Raw genomic sequence first — 15,293 nt, forward strand, 5'->3', positions numbered from 1 at the left:
CAGCACGTTAAATTCTCACATTAGGTTGAGTGAAAAAAAGTGATGTTGAGAAAGTAAGAGCTATTGGAGAGTTACCGCAATTTGCTTTCAATGTAACCGCTTGTGAGACAAATTAGTACTTATATAAATTTATTTTGAAAGGTCATTGGTTTTTCGGCGTATTTGTCTCGCGATAGCTCATTAATTAATTCGAAATTTTTGTTGTAAAATCTTTCGTTGATTGGTTAGAAGAATTGCAAAACATTTTCTTTTCTATTTAGTTTTAAAGAATCCAAGCATAAAGCGAGCTCTAATTTTTCCTGTTTTAAAAGTTTGTTCAAAATAAGGACAGGAAGACATCGTGTGAAAGTTTAATTACAAGTAACAAATAAATCTTTTATTTCAAATTTTTAGCTCTAAATTCTGTAACATCGCCAAACCCATGATTCTGAAAAAACACTGATTAGAAGGAAAATGAAATATCAAACTTTCAGATCTTAAAGATTTGGTACGCACTTCTTTTTGAGAAAAATAGAGGTATGACATGTGCAAACTAATGTTTTTATTCGTCTTAGAAAATGTTAATTCCCTTTTTCAGTACATAAAGTAATACATTGGAAAATAACATTCAAAATACAAATGATAATTCTGGTATGCATATAATTTTGCATATGATATATCTGTTATATAAATTAACTGATACTATTTTAGACAGTTTTTCCCTTGGATTAATGTTTAAATCAGAGCTTGCAGGAGTACGATAAATAATTTTAAGTCAATTATGTTCAAAAGAAATAGCAGAAGTTACACTTTGTATATAAATTAAATTTTAACATATGTAAATGATAACATATTTTGCTTACTACGAAAGTTAACAACAGATGTTGTCAACGATGTGATGTTGCTGATTAGCCAAGAAACTGAAACATGCCATTATTCTATGAATAAAGAAAGATTAAGCATTTTCCGAAACTAAAAACACGATTTTTCATTGAAAGCAAATGTCTTTGAGAACAAACTTCTCGTAACACTAAGGCCCTGATATCACCTTCCCTACCTCAAACTATCAAAAACTGAAAATTACAATTTTATTATTATTATTGCTAAGCAAGGAAGTATGATACATAAAAAACTTCCCATCAATGTTTCACTAAATAGAAAAAATATTTAATAATATTTTTTGAAATGATGTTAAAGTACAAGCCAACACTAGAAGAAGCATTAATAAAATAAAAATTAGAAAAAACATATGAACGTGTTTTAAAATATGCTTTTTTGAATATGCAGTTCATGTTTTAGAAAAATGTGAGAGGCTTTCTGACATATATCATCGTATTAGCCCCTTAATAATTTTAAAATCTCTTTAATCATTTTAAAGTTATTGACACAATAATCACAAATCACGCTTAAGAAAGTAATTTAAAATTAGCAAAATGATTGTAAGAAATATTAGTTAATGCAGTAACATCGGTAATTTATAAAAAAAACTTCAGATTCCAACAATCAGTATAGCATGAAGAATAAAATTAATATCAAAATATAACATGAATTTAAATTACATTTGAGAAATAAATAAAGCTAAAACCTGTCCTGTAATCAAATTGAAAAAGTTGTTATAAAGCAAACAAGATTAAATGCATTGATATTGCTGACTACCTTTCAAAAAAATAAAAATATTTTGCAATTAAATCCTCTTTCAAGCCTTTGCTTCCATTATACCTTATAAAGACTTAGCACATTTTTCCGTGCATGCTTTCGTAGTGTAGGTTTAGTCCATCTAGCAAGTAGAAGGTCTGGAGTTCGAATCTCAGTAAAGGCACAGTTTTCAGTATTTTTCAGTATTTTTCAAGTTTCATAGCATGGAGTATCATCTACTGAGCTCTACAAACTTTATGTCAAGAGTTAATCAAATTATAATACAATTTTTAGCTTCTGGACTAATTTTATTATATTTGATCTCTGTTCTTAACAGTTTTCCTGTCTTTCAAATGGAAACTTCGAACTGCTATTTTATTCAGACTTCTAAATTCAATTCTCCAGTCAAATGAAAGACTACTTAATTGCAATATATCGAACATATTTTCTTACTTACTCGAATTTAATTTCACAAGTCATTTGAATTGCATTGCATTGCATAACATTCATTTCCTGTTTCAAATTGTTTCTCATATAATCTTCTTTCGCTGTTATTGCATTTTAAAAATATTGTAAAGACTGTTAGTCAGAAATAAATCTGAGTATTCTACATCTGATTCCCTTAATTTTATTTCCCTTCTGATTCCCTGCAATTCCTCCTTATTTTATTATGTAGTTCACTAAATTTTAAGAGTACATTTATCAGCATTTAAAAGCTACATTTGTCAAGCTTTTGACATAACACACTTGAGATCAAATTAAGCGAAAAATCTACCATACGTAATTGACAACATTAATGATAATGATAAAAGCTTAAAATTGACTTATAATAAATTTCATAAAAACGCGTTGCTTTATATAATAGAAATATCTGCAGAGTCCTGAATGAAATTCTTATGTATCGAACACGTCAAAAGAAATCAAATAAAGTAACACTTTCACAGAGCCTAATGACTTAATTTTGGTCATAAATATAATGACGTGTTATTATAAAGCAAACTTTCCAGTCCATCAATCATTGCGTTAATGATGACATGTCACATTTCAATTTCAAATATGAGTTTTGGAGAGGTTTACGAGAGCTGATTCCGTGATGCATAGTCTTATCCATTGTTTTTTGTTGCAAAATTATCCCTAAATTTGTTCAAATTATGACTAATTCCAACGATTTCTTAATAAACTGTTATTTAACTAAAGACATCATTTGATAATAGAGGTTCTTTTTTGCGTTTACGTTAAATACTCATTACTTTACCGGAAATGTCATATTTGCAAAACTCTTCTTCCGAATCATCTCCGGGATTAGTTTTCAATTCCTTTTTAAGGCGATTACTTAACCAAGTGAATGAGTATATAATTTATAGCATCATAAATCTGAGAAAATCGTTTCACATCACTTCTTTTCTTAGTTTTGCTTGTAAAAGCTTTCGAACAAATTATACTATCGGTTAGGTTAGTTTATAAACTGCGAAATCAATAAATAACTCAAGAGCGATCACGCAATTTCCTGAGAATTTTTTGCAGATTAATCAAATTTTAACTGATTTATTGTTCTGATTGGTTGAAATTCGTACTTACGATTCGAATCCAAAGAATGAATTACTCAATTCTACTTCTAAAACTAGTTCTTAAAAATATGAAAATTAATGAACAATTTAATGAGAAACGCTTACTGTTCCAGAATTCAACCAAATATTTTGATCCTAGAGAAAGCTATTAAGTATAAAAAAGAAAGAAGGCAGTCTTTGAAAAATATTCTTATTTCATATTATTGAAACAAATTATAATAATTTCTTATTTTTAGTATTTTCTCTAAATAAGAGTATCGTTATTATAAATCAGAATTGTTCTTATGCTTTTTTTTACGTTAATTTTATTGGATTTACGCGTCTTTTAAAGTTTTACAAAACATATGAATAAAATGAATGAAAAACATATAAATGAAAGTTCGAATTCGAAGTGCATGCATAATAGAACGTATAAAAATTTTCCATACAGATTGCCTATTTTTTTGGGTACATTTCGATTTTTATTCCACTTTTAGTATATTCAAATTATAAGCCAAGAAAATTGAAAAATCAAAGATTATAAGCACCCAAATTTCTCTAAAACATTATCATCATAATAACAATTTTATATTGAATTTATTCATAATAATAAATTTTAACTGTTGATCATAAATTTTGTGTTTTTTTTCCCCTTCAGAAGCTTCCGTAAATTACTTAAAAAACTAAAGCAGGACAATATTAAAAAGATTAAACTATATTTCATTATTTTAAAATACTTAAACTAATTAAAAAGAATTTCAAATTTTGCTGTGAACGCATAAATAAATATAGTTAATGCGAAAAATTGTTTTAATCATCTTGAGGTGTGGAAAAAATATAAAATCTAAAATCGCAAATTTTAAAGACATGGATGAACTTCTCTAATGTTTATATGATAAATAAATCCAGCACTAAATATAATCCTTTTATTTAATGCTGGATTTTAAATTTCAGTTTAATCATAAGTAAAGACATGGCATAGGATAGCTTTTCCTTTAAGACTTGAAAATACTAGCATTTATAGAAGATTGAAAATTATATGAAAAGTAAACAAAACATTTCCATATGTTTTAAAATTTTCTTGTTACAAAATATTTAATGTATACTCACATGAATGCATTATCTTTACTAATTTACTTAAGCACGCCATATTCCCATATTCGTATACACACACACATAAAAAAGTTTCTATGTAAATAAGTCAAGAAATGGCTTGCTTAGTAAACATGATATGAATGAAGTATTTTAAAGAGATATACTTGGATGCTACTGTTAATCATATGAATGGAATAAGTAAAATTTTGTTCCGTAGCTGAAGCAAAAACTTCCGAAATAAAAAATCATTTTCTTTTCAAGATAAATTAAACCCTAGGCAATGATACACTCTGAATTTCAAACGGTGGTGATAATATAACTTAAATTTCTTGATGCATGAAACTTTAAATAAACTAAATTTAAATAAATGGGATTTCTAAGACAAAATTTGATTTACAAAACAAATAGATATTGAATTTTACATTAAAAAACCATACACCATATAAATGACTGCAGGCTACTTTCTCTGAACGAACAGAGCATGGAAACTTCCTGCTCGAAATAGAAACCTTGAAAAATAGCATTTTTTTGAATATCATTTTAACGCTACAGTCATAACATGGAACTATTCAATTAGAATGGTTTCTCTTGTAATAAATCCCTAAGTTTGATTTTTTTAAGGCAAAAGGGGCGTTAGCCCAGAAGGGCGTAGCCTCTAAAAGGCATTTTGCATCGAATCACTAAAAGTGTTGAATCGCTTTTTAAATAGCTGCCAGCAAATATTATCACCCAGTATTATATTTACAGAAATTAAATAATGAAGAATTCTCATGATTTAACATATGTTTCTCGCATTGTGAAAAACAACGGTACCTAAAACCCTCAAATTTTGAATAATATAGACTTCCACCTGAATACGGGCACCCGGAGGCCAGAATTTTGAATTTGTTTTATTATCTATTTCATATTTTGTAAAACTCTAACGAATTTCTGATTAAAAATCACAACGATTTCAAAGCGAACACTATCTATCGGAAATTCTAAGGATATGCTGTTTTTAAATATTTTTAGACTAAACTGGCATTAGCCCAACTGCTCTCGAAATGTGTATGTGTGTGTAAATGAAAAAAACGCCCCCTTTGGGTATAATATAAAATTAGAAAACGTTCAGATTTTTTTAAATTAAGAGTTTGCATATAAATCGTGCGCTAATATTACACACACTTAAAAGTTTGATACTAAAGAAAACCTAATTGTTGTTACATAGTATATTAAAAGTAACTGCCTATTTGTGAATAGATTATACTAAACAATCAAAAAAAAATATTCCATTATCAACATAAATTTGAAAAGCACGAAGAATTTTAAAAATTGCCATGTTTACGAATTTAGATGTACCATATTAAAAGCCTTAACTTGAGTTAAAAACTCTCGAATATATTTCCATCCTATAGCTCTTTGTATCCTATATCCATCTCTTTCATCCTATAGCTTACCACTGTATGAAACCAGATGCCCTATATATTGTAACTTACGCAGATATATAATATGTTGCTTTTACAGATACTGATTCGCGATGCATTAGAGATTTAGGCAGTATGTAGTACATTACGATAATAAATATATAAATCAGTAACTCATAAACATGACTTACACATGCAAACAAAAGTAAAAGGTGAAAAAGTAAATCCTTAAAACTGAGGAGCAGGATATATTTCCTAAATCAATTCCGTAACACATATGCAGTATAAACTGCATTTGCTCTTAGACTGGGGTCCACGAAACTGCTGCTGACGGTTCGCAAAACACTTTTCGTAAGAATAAATAGGTTCAAATTTTTGGCTGAAAAAAAATCACAATTTTGTTTCATATTTACCACAGTAAAATAAATCATCAACGCAAATGTTGCCTCAGAAAATTATATTTTTTAGCAATTTGGCAAGTAAAAACTACTTTTCATTATTAAACACGAGAACAGCAAAATCGCTACTGTCAAAGAAGACGGTGAAGACAGAGACAGAACAAGAGAAGAAAAAATGACAGTATAGCTTTCTAGCCTACACTTGCTAACTAACTGTTTTAGTAATATCATATTCCGTAAAATACCTGTTTAATCTGTGTTTTTTTACATTAGTTATGGTGCCAACATTATCTGTGTTTATAACTGTGTTAGCATCCTCATCAAAAATATACATCCTTATAAATGGATTGCTGGATTGTAGATTGTTGAAACGAAAAATAGATGAACGTGGATCTGATAACGAAGCACCAGATTTAAAATTCACCAAGACAGTAAAACGTAAAACAGAAAATATTGTGCTTAATATTTAGCATTTCGATTTTCGCATATCTGCATTAAAAATATTGAAAAACACGTCTCTGTTATGTGCCACAAACGTGTCTCAAATGAATTTATGAAAGCCTAAAACTACTAAAATAATAACAAGAACTATATTTGGAGATTAAATACCAAAAGATTTATGTGTAATTTATGTGTAATAAATATCATTATCAAGTGATACTTTCAAGAATAGGCTTGAAGGTATCAAATAATAAAAAACAGAAGTTAATTTCACAAGTGCTTTTAGCCTATATTATATTCACTTAGAGTAATGATGTTTTAATAATGCTAATTTGCTAGCACTTATTCAATACGTTGAAGCTTTATAGTTTGAACAATTTTATAGCAAAAAATGAAGCACAGTGGTCAAAGTACGTTAAATTAGGTAAGATGGAGCTCGCATGATATTAGGAAAAATAAATAGATTGTTAGCTTTAATTAAAACTGTAGTGCTAGAACATTTGCTGAATCATTAGCATCAAAGAATATGACAGCAGATTTTACAAAAAAAACTTTAGATGAAGATCTTAAAATTGTCAATCTACTTAAATCTACATCTCCACAGTTTAATATCATTACTCAGAAAAATTTTATATTGAAAATGGAATAAGAAGGTGAAATGTAAAGCATTCACACATTCATCAATAAAATCATTTTAATAAGTTACTTTTTGTACTGTAAAAAAGTAATAAAATTAGATATTTTATTACTTTTTTTACAATTACCATTTTATAACGTGAATTAATTAAAATATTCAAACAAAGTTTTCAGAATTTTAATGCAACATTAATGACTATTCGATTACACAACATTTGTTAATTAATAATCAATTAAAATATCAAGAAAATGTTTGCAGATAATTTATCCTCATATATTGTTTCAAATATGCTTTCCTTAATAAAACCTACATATCATTTTTCACACAATTGAATAAGAGAATTCCTAATGTGCATTTACATATCATTTTCACACAATTATATAAGAGAACTCCTACTGTAAATCTGATAGTTCAAAGAAAAGAATAAACATTTGCCTTATTTTGATGCAACAAACATCATCTTACACGAATTTTTCCCTTCCGTTATTTATTTATTGCTTTTCTTAATCGCATATATACTTCAGTCTAGATCTGCTCAAAGCATATGAAAAAAAATTACAAAAGTGTGAAATTGCTATTCTAATTTAAAGGCATCTTTCAAAGAATAATTTTTAATATATACTCTGAGTTAAACTACAAATTTAAGCCCAGAGTTTATTCTATGCGATAGATACTGAAGTTATGAAGGATTATTAATGTTTACGAAACGCACAGACTATGTTAGTATATTTTAATACTTTATGAAACGCATGTTTCTTGTAATGGTGTCGAAAAAGACAACGCTTGGTAACATTTAAAACATAAAAATGAATAACTAAGCAATTAAGCATTGAAAAGTTTTAAAATGCCACTACATAAATTCAGTTTCCTCTTTTAAACCGAATTATGACTACTCCCGACATTTTCTCTCTTAGGGTGAAAAACTGAGTTTTGCAAATTTATGGGGTGTCTTTTTCTAACTGACCTTTCTTATAATGCATGAAAAAATATTTTTCTTAAGCAGAAGAATTTTCCTTGTTAGATAAAAGTATTTTTTTAGAATATTAATAGTGCATATATAAATTAAAAGTTGTCGTTGTTTTTTAGAATAATAAGTGAGGTTGCTAATAAAGCAGCGCCAGCCTGAGGTTGGATTTTAGCCTAATTTTATTTTCGACCTTGAAATGTGTGTGTTGGGTACATTTCTTTTATTAAGATTTACTTCAAAAGTCGGGGAGGAAAAAAAGGTTTTTAATAGGTCAGAAAGAAAATTCGTAATAAATATTTAAAAGTTACTAACGTTCGGGGGTACAATAAAACTGAAAATAGCCGATAGCTTAAAACATGGAAAACCAAAATTAATTTAAAAAATACATCTCTCTGATGAGAATTTTTGGAAATGTTTAAACAGAATAAGAGAAATATGGTTGCTTCACCTTAACATAAAAAATCTGATATTTGAGAGGGTACTTTGTTGTTTTAAAATTATGTTAGATCCCTCATTACCAGTAATATTCAGATATTCCGAAGTTCAAATTTTATACTCTAAATGCAACACCAAACACGTAAATGTACTTGACAGCTTTATATAAAAAACTCAAAGAAGTTAGTCAAATGGTAATTTTTCCGGAAAGGAAAAAAAAAAAAGAGAGAGAGAGAATTTTAAACATAAGAATTTTCATAAAATAAATGTTTGCAATCCTACTTGTATTAAATATTTGAAAATTAACTCAAGAATATTAATGTAAATTAACTCAAGAATATTAACTGAATTTTGATCCGCAACTCGAAAATCGAAGCTCGCGTCTCCTATCCGTAACCGAAAAATCAACGAAACAGAAAACAAAACCCGCAAAGTCCTTGAAGAAAGATTGACACCGGCAAAAGAGATGACGAACTTACCGTTCGGGGGTAGTAAGTAGAATCCCAATGCGAGGCAGCGCGAGTGAGGAGGCGCCGACTGCTGCGAATGAATGCGAGGAGGTTTCTGTCTTCCGCCTTTTCTGCTTGGTAATGACCTGGGGTGGTCAAGGTTACTCTCTCACCCACCCTTCTGTTCCCCTTGCACGCTTCGCTCGCAGACCGAATCCGCGAGTATTCTTTCTTGTCTCTGCCCTGCTATAACGGAGGCTTCTTCGCTCGCTCAGACGGGGAGAGTGGAAGGGGCTCTCTTTGTTTTTCTTTTCAGGTAGATACGTGAGATTGTTTTCATTTAGGCTCTCACCGCCTAAAAAATCTGAGCACGGAAGATACTTCCCTGAATCCCGCTTAACGGTGCTGGGAAGAGAAGACTACGAAGAGGCATCACGTCAAAGGAAAATAAAAACTTAACATAATTTTCTGGTATCTCACCAGCTACTAAATGCAGCAGGAATGTGTTAAAAAGAAGCAGTCTAGTAAAAATAGTAAAAATAAAATGTAGTTAAGTTCTTGTTAGTTTGTCTCGAAGAGAACCTCCTCACGTCTAGTTGTTTGTGAACTTTTAATGTCTTCATCAAAGGGAATGGCTGAAGACATTAAAAGATCATAAATACGGAATGTCAGTCTTTATATCAAAGGTTCGGAAATTAAAAAGTACAATAGAAACTGTGAAATACGAATATTACATTCATTCTGAAAATAATTTCGGCTGGCGTTAGTCACGCCGTACTTTTAACGTTTGCTGCGTAAGGAGGAAAAAATTATGAATAAGTAATTATTAAAAACCTCGGCAATGATTATCACGTATTATTAAATATTATGTAATTAATAGTTTTATATTTGACAATAAACATTACAATTAATGCATTTCATATTAAATATTAATCATTTATCCGCGGAATTCAGTTGCATTTAATATGACGTTGTATAATTTATGTTTATTTTTATTTCATTATCATCTAATTAGAGTACAACTGTTATAAAATGTAAATTTTCTATATGGCTTTTATGTCACATTTCCTTTGGAGAATCCGTTTAGATTGCAAATACTTTTCTAAATAATTCATTTGAGGGGCACATTCAAAGATTTAATAAAATCTAACGTAAGGATGTCATTGAACAATAATTTTTAAATTCTGCATTTTGTATACTTTTGTGATTGTTTTTATAGTATGAGTTCAAAAATCTAAAAGAAATCAGGAATCCCTGAAAATCTTTTTAATTAGCGATAAATTATAATGCGTTATTTTAAAAAAGTCATTCCTCTTAAATCTAAACTGGAATAAATTATTTATTACATAAACTAGGAAAAATAAGTTTATATATATATATATATATATAGTATCACCCCGTCTTATATTGAAAGAAATTAAATTATGAAGAATCTGCATGAATGTATGTATGTTTCTCGCATTGTGAAAAAACGACAGTACTTAAAGTCATCCAATTTTTAATAAAGTAATCCTTCACCCAAACATGTGCACCTGGAAGCCTGAATTCTGAATATGTTTTACTATCTATTTCACATTTTGTAAAACTTTAACGAATTCTTTAACTAACAAACTCAACGATTTCAAAGCCAGCAGTAGGAACACTGTACGGATTTTTTTTTTTTTTTTAATTATTTTATTTTTTTTTTATCTCCAGCGCGCATTCGTAGGATAACTATATAATGCAGTATATTGAAATGCTTTCCTCTTCAAAACGTTTTCGCTCGAAAAATCGCACTCTCTTCGAAGCCAGTAGATTTCAGATCGATTCCAAAATCCCGTTATATGTACATATAGATGCTTCTTAAAACTCAAATAAGTAATATTTGCCAGTAAAATTATTTCAACTACAAACAGTTTTAGCTTAAGCAAATCAGATTGAAAAAGCAGTAGACTGTATTCAACATCTAAAATAAAATTCGCGTAATAATATATGTTGGCTAGTTCTAAATACTTGTACTAGACTGTTAAAAAATGACGAGAATGTTAATGCCCTTAGACAGTGCCACATTATATTCTTGCATTTGTTTTATTTTAAAAGTTAATATTCTTCGCTTTATTTTAATTAATTCTCCACAAGACCTTAAAGGAAACAATAACATAGAATGCAACTTGCCGGAATTTCTAGTAAAGCAAAAGGCAAATATGAAATACTGCAAGATCCCCTAAAGATGTATAAATAGCTATTAAAAAAACTCAAGCATATTTCTAGCAGGGAAAAAAGTAAAAAATATGCACACTTTATTTAAAAAGGAATAAATAATGGAGTGCGGTTCTAAGAAAATCTCAACAACGTATAAAAGAAATAAATTTCAAAATAATGATGTCAGCAAACAAGGAAGTTGAGCGGTTTTATCTTTATTGATCAAAGTTAGCAAAACACAATAAACAAAATGCATTAGACAGTAGTATTTTTAAAACGTGAGTGAGCAATGACATCCAGAACACCTGTCTGAACAATTATCATAAATAGTTAATAATTATAACAGCATTTATAATTTTCCAACTCTGATGTCAAAGAAGAGAAATTAAATTGCATTACAATGGAAATCGGAAGGCGAAGTAAATGAAGTTTTGTTCAATTAATTAAGTTTTAAGTATGGTGTGTGGTGTATTTAATTATGGCAAAGCACACTAGGGCTATCTGCCTAAGGGAAAGGATGCCTTCGTGAAGGATTTTCTAAGGAAAACTGGCTCGTATACACGTTACACATGGAGAAACCACGAAAACACCCATGCAGCCAGCCCGTTCGCGGGATTCGAACCTCGGACCGAACTACCAGTGTTCAGCGACTTTACCGCTCGGCCGCTGGTGGGCATTTTAAGTATGAGTGTAGTAATAAATGAATTTAAAAAAAAATATAGTACATTCAATTTTTGATTACGGAATATTAGCTGAAAATTCTATTATGGTTTTAGTATCACATAGAATATTATTTCCTGTCGTAACAAGCTTTGATTCAAATTGCAGTTCTTGTATCGGTGAAGTAAATGAGCTGATGAAAGCGCATTTCTAGTACACTTCGTTGTTTTATTATTTCTGCAGAACACTACAAAGTTTCTCCAATTTTATACTTTTTTATTTTACTTTATGTCGATGGACATAAAAAATATTTAATCATGATTAGGATAGTAGCATCGTTTATTTTGCATCAATTCTAGGAGTCATAACATTTTACTGTAATTCTGGCGATTTCTAGCAGGAACATTATAGGTAGAAGGGCTGAGAGAGAAAAGAGACCTTAGATAATTATCTTGCAATCTACCAAAATATTTATCTTGCAATATTAAATTTTTTTGAAGTGGTTATTCAGAGACAGAGATAGTAAGAAATGATGTTAGTTGCAATGCATTAAAAATGCACACAAAATTATTACTCATTTACATGTAAAAAGGATAATACACAAAGTAAAAAATAGATAAAAGTTTTTTAAAAAATTCATTAAAATATTACTTTACTTTATAAAGAATTTTCTCCCTCCTTTCTGCATGCCATCGTGGTTTAACGCTAGACTACTTAGCGCGTATTCGTGAGATCCAGGTTCGAGTCCCCGCGAGGGCTTTGCTCATTTTTCACGTCTAAGGCAGCAAACTAACCTAATGACTCTACAGTGGCGCCTCAACTGAAAGGTGGTGGGTGATAATTCTTCACCACCAGGATGTGGCGACTGGGCTCCCTAATCCTCAGTCGTTCTTTTAAAGGAGAAATATATAAGGTATTTTCTCCCTCCTTTTAACATGCCTTCGTGGTGTAACGGCAGCACACTCGGCGCGTATTCCAGAGGTACGCGCCGAGTGTGCTGCCGTTACACCACAAAGTCGTAGGTTCAAGTCCCGACGACGACGACGGCATTTCTCATTTTTCACGTCTCTAGCATCAAAATAATCTAATGACGCTACCATTTGGAGTCTGTCGCAGATGATGATGATGATAGCCGGATAGTTACAAGGAGGATACAGTTATAGTCACTTGATAAACTTTTTTTTATGCTTGGCATTCTTAAAAGTACAAATAGCTTAACCGGTATAAAACACGTAGCCAATATTCAATAGTTTCATATATTTATAGTATTAAAAGAGGTGAAAAAGAGAAACGGAGAACATGCTAGCAAGATAGAAGCAAGCGTGAAAACAGAGATAATTATGATCAGAGTTTCTTAAACTGTGAGTCTCGACCCCAGTTGGAGTTGCGAGACCTGCAGTAAAGGGTCGCCAAAAATTTTAGCAATTTTGATATTTCTTTAACTTATTATAATAATTTTACAACTACCAAATATTTTTACATAATGTATCTGAAAACAGATAAAGATAAGACAATACAGACAAAGAAAAAACGAAAACGTTTCGAAGCATTTTTTTAGTAATAGAAACGTTCATTTTACATTTAAAAATTAAAGACTTAAAACTGCAATAGTATATTACAGTGCAAGTGAAGAAACGGACAGTTTCACTCACGCGTGTATCGGTTTAGCGCAATGCTTATGAGGTCCCACAAAATTTTCATAAATATTATGAGGTCCCCATTTCAAAAAGTTTAAGAAACCCTGATTATGATTATGCTACTGACATTAGGTTAAAAATGTTGAAGGTACTATTTTTCTTAACTAAAAGATATCGTATCGTTTTACTATTATTAGTTTAATCAAAGTTTCTGTTTAATTATAATTGTATAATTAAATGAAAAAGGTGACCTGAGGGGATATCAAAGTCAAAATTTTATCTTACATATAAATAGTTATTTGCACATTTTATTATTTTATTTAAATCATTCATGGACAGTTTTATGAAAATTAAGCTGCTGAAGTTTTATATAATACATGGCTTATATTAATAGTTAATTTAGAATCAGTTTGGCAGATGCTCTACATTCTATTATTTAAGAAACTTCTTAAAACACGAATTTATATTTATTATATTCAAAACTTAAACACTAACTGAAATGTGGAATTGTTCGTCGAAACGAAAAGCAAAAGATGTACGTCCTTTTTCCCTTCATACTTGTGATTAAAAATATGCATTTGACATTTTCGAACACTCCGAACAATAAAAAGTCTCTGTTACGTAAAACATTCGCGTTTCTAACTGAAAAGAAAAAATGTTGTTAGCGCTTGTTTCGCTTTCTACTCTTTCTTTCTTACAGCTGTAAATAAAACGCTTGAACATAAAATTGTGTTTTCATACATCGTGTTTGGATTACCTTTAACGAGGTAAGAGCTTTCCATTATGCTCCCTTTCTTGCTTATCGATGGTTCACGATGTATAGGTAATACTCAAATCTTTTGCGCGTTCCTTCTATATGAAATATCTGAGCATATTACTTTAGAATAGTTTGAGAAAACGTAGCTATTTAAGAATAATAGGCAGTTACTTAAAATATGGTTTGATTTAGGAATGTAGCATAGTTTTTAAATTTTATAAGCTCCCGAAACATCCCATACCACGAGTCGGCAACCTGCGGCTCTTTGGATGTGAAGCTGCGGTTCTTTAGTTCCATACGCAAATATTATTTATTTTATCCAAAGAAAAAGAAAAACTGAAGAAGAGCATCGAGAATTCAATCGAGATTGGACGCAGTCTTTCGCCTTCATATGCAACTCAGATGGCCTTCCGACTTGTCTCATTTGCCACTAAAAACTCGCACACAATAAGAAATCAAATTTAGAGAGACACTTCACTAAAAAACATACTCAGTTTGCTAGTAAATATCCAGCCGGCGAAGAACGAAAAAAACGCTGTCGACGAGCTCCAAAAACAAAAACAGCAATCAAGTTCCATGTTAAGTAACTGGACTCAATCCGCAAGTAATGTTAATCTGGCAAGCTTTGCGGTGTCATTAGAAATTGCAGAAAAAGGCAAACTATTCACAGATGGTGAGTATGTCAAAGATTGCTTCATATTTGCATCTGAAGAACTGTTTCGTGATTTCAAAAATAAACCAGAAATCGTTAAAAAAATCAAAGATTTGCCACTATCCGCTAAAACAGTACAAGATAGAATAGCTAAAATGTCTTCAAATGTAACATATTTGCAGGTGGAAGATATTTAACTTTCTTCTGCCTTATCACTTGCTATAGGTGAGTCTTGCGACATAAAAGATACGGCACAAGTTGCACTTTTTGACAGTATACGTTTCCCCAAAACCCAAAAGAAGAACTTATAGCATTGCTACCGATCACGGGACAAAATAGAGGAGGAGATGTAGCGAATACCTTGCAAAAATGCCTTGAAGACAATAAGATTGATTTAAATAAATCGTTTCAATAGCAACT

At 30.3% G+C, this 15,293-nt stretch overlaps 1 protein-coding gene across 3 annotated transcripts in view; it reads right to left on the reverse strand.

Annotated features, from left to right (window-relative positions):
- The window catches only part of LOC118204253 (uncharacterized), a 264,242-nt gene that overhangs the window by 94,312 nt on the left and 154,637 nt on the right, over window positions 1–15,293 (reverse strand). Inside the window, exon 1 of one of the 3 annotated variants that reach the window (XM_035376592.2) lies at window positions 9,017–9,169. The exons of the other annotated variants lie outside the window; for them this stretch is intronic. The gene's annotated coding sequence lies outside the window, so the exon portion shown is untranslated. Of the gene's footprint in view, window positions 1–9,016; window positions 9,170–15,293 lie in introns of those variants that run through there. 3 annotated transcript variants of the gene reach the window in all.

Source organism: Stegodyphus dumicola, chromosome 1 (genome assembly GCF_044657685.1).
Source record: "Stegodyphus dumicola isolate Sdum_Otavi_A_Nest chromosome 1, ASM4465768v1".
Classification (NCBI taxonomy): domain Eukaryota; kingdom Metazoa; phylum Arthropoda; class Arachnida; order Araneae; family Eresidae; genus Stegodyphus; species Stegodyphus dumicola.